The 1,987-nt window shown below is 37.5% G+C and overlaps 1 protein-coding gene across 1 annotated transcript in view; it reads left to right on the top strand.

Moving 5' to 3' along the window:
• The window catches only part of LOC111411624 (beta-hexosaminidase 2-like), a 13,020-nt gene that overhangs the window by 9,027 nt on the left and 2,006 nt on the right, over positions 1 to 1,987 (top strand). The gene's annotated exons all lie outside the window — the stretch shown is intronic.

Raw genomic sequence — 1,987 nt, 5'->3', positions numbered from 1 at the left:
GGAAGAACAGAAGCATAGTTGGGGCTTATAAGTCGGCAATTCAGATCAAGCGGCATACAAATAATCAAAACTAAACAACATGGAGTCCTTGATCTCTATTTAGTATTGGTTTATACTACTACTTCATTTTTAAAATTGCATCAATTAAAATCTTGTGCTGCTGTTATTGTGATAATTTTAGCCTTAAACCTCACTTGATCAAAACCATTAATCGAATTGACACCAGTGACCGAATTGACTTCCATTGTTCCCCACTTAAATTGATTGGAGAATTTGACTAGTGTTGACCCTTGCTTTGCCATTTTACATGTACCAGCAGGATTAGCTTGTTTTGGATTTAATTAATCCCAATATTTAAAATTAAATTAAAAAAAATAAAAATGGTACAAGTTATTTTCCATTGCTTGCACGTATTGTTCACTGATCTCATCATAGCACGTCATTTAGCTGGTATTACATTGCATGTAGTTGCATAGTGGTCGTCTTGTCATGTCTATTTCCAATACATTGACTATGGATCCATCCCAATTTGATGCACTAACTAGACAATTAGCGCAACTTGCCACTAGCCTATCGACTGTCCAATCAGATATAACTGCTACTCGTGAGGAGAGAAAGAACCTAGTTGCTAAGTTGAGCAATTTTAAGCGAATCCCTCGTTTAACTGACACTAATTCTGAAGCGTCTCATAATAGACTATCGTGGACAAAGTGATCAAAAATATTTTCGACGCCATCATAGGAATAGGGATCAGATTCGTACGCGAGAACGAGATAATTTTGAAATTCTTACTCAATGGAATGCCCTTAAACAAGGAAATCAAGTAGTGACTGAGTATATCGCGCAATTTGAGAAATTTCGAACCAAATATCATTTAATTGAGGAGGAAAGCATGACTTTGAGTAAGTTTAGCCAAGGTCTGAGAGATGATCTTAAGCGCGAGCTTTTCCTTCGAGGTGTCACCACTCTTGATCACGCCTATTCTTTAGCTCGAGATTATGAGTTGATTATTAGTACTCCATATGAAAAGCGTGGTCATCGTCGTTCACCCATCTCATTAGCATCGTCTCATCATAAGTCTATCATAAAACCTTCTCCGTCTAATGTTCCTCCTATTTGGAAAAATAATTGTAAAGGTCGTGATAGTCCAAGATCTTCTTCTTCATGTAGAAAGCGTAATGGCAATCATCTTTCGGTCTCATCGGCTCCACTTCCTCCTGTTAAGTCCCTTCTAGGACCCCTCGGTCTAATGTTCCTCCAATTTTGGAAAATAAGGGTATAATTTGTGAAACTCCAAAGATTTCTCACTTGCTATGCATCAGCTGTAAGGATTTTGGCCACATCTCTTCCAAATGTCCTAACCGAACCTTAGTCATAGAAGAACGAAAGAATGCAATAGAAGAGTCGTTAGAAGATCTAGCATATGGCCCTAAACTTGAAGATTTTGATGATTATAGTGAGGACACTTCCTTAAGTGGAATCCCGACCCTTCTCGAGACTTTAGAAACTATACCTCTTGTTTCCGACAACTCTCGATCACATGTTATATGTCATACCCTTACCCAACTCAAAAAATTTGATGATTTCATTAGTCACCCTTGGAGAATCCAGTCGCTTGTTGTTAGCACTAAATCAAAATTCTCCACTACTGACCAACCTCAAACTGATGGTCAAATCAAAATTGCTAACTGAAGTCTTGGCAATTTATTACAGTCTCTAGTACAAAAAAATCTTGAAAATTGGGACTCGATCCCTCCAACTGTTCACATCGCATCTAACAATTCTATGAATCGGTCTCTAGGTCTAAATCTATTTGAAGTTGTACATAGTTATAAGTCTAGGCAATCGTTAGAACTTATTCACATGTCCCCGCATGCTAGTGTGTTGTTGTCAGCTGAAGCATTTGTATATCATCTTCATGACTTGCATATTGAGATCAATAAACAACATGACGCAAGTAATGCATTATATAAACTTCAAGCTGATT

Source organism: Olea europaea, chromosome 16, assembly GCF_002742605.1.
Source record: "Olea europaea var. sylvestris chromosome 16, O_europaea_v1, whole genome shotgun sequence".
NCBI lineage: Eukaryota > Viridiplantae > Streptophyta > Magnoliopsida > Lamiales > Oleaceae > Olea > Olea europaea.
Note: the sequence above shows the minus strand (reverse complement) of the source record. Positions and strands in the feature narration are given on the sequence as shown.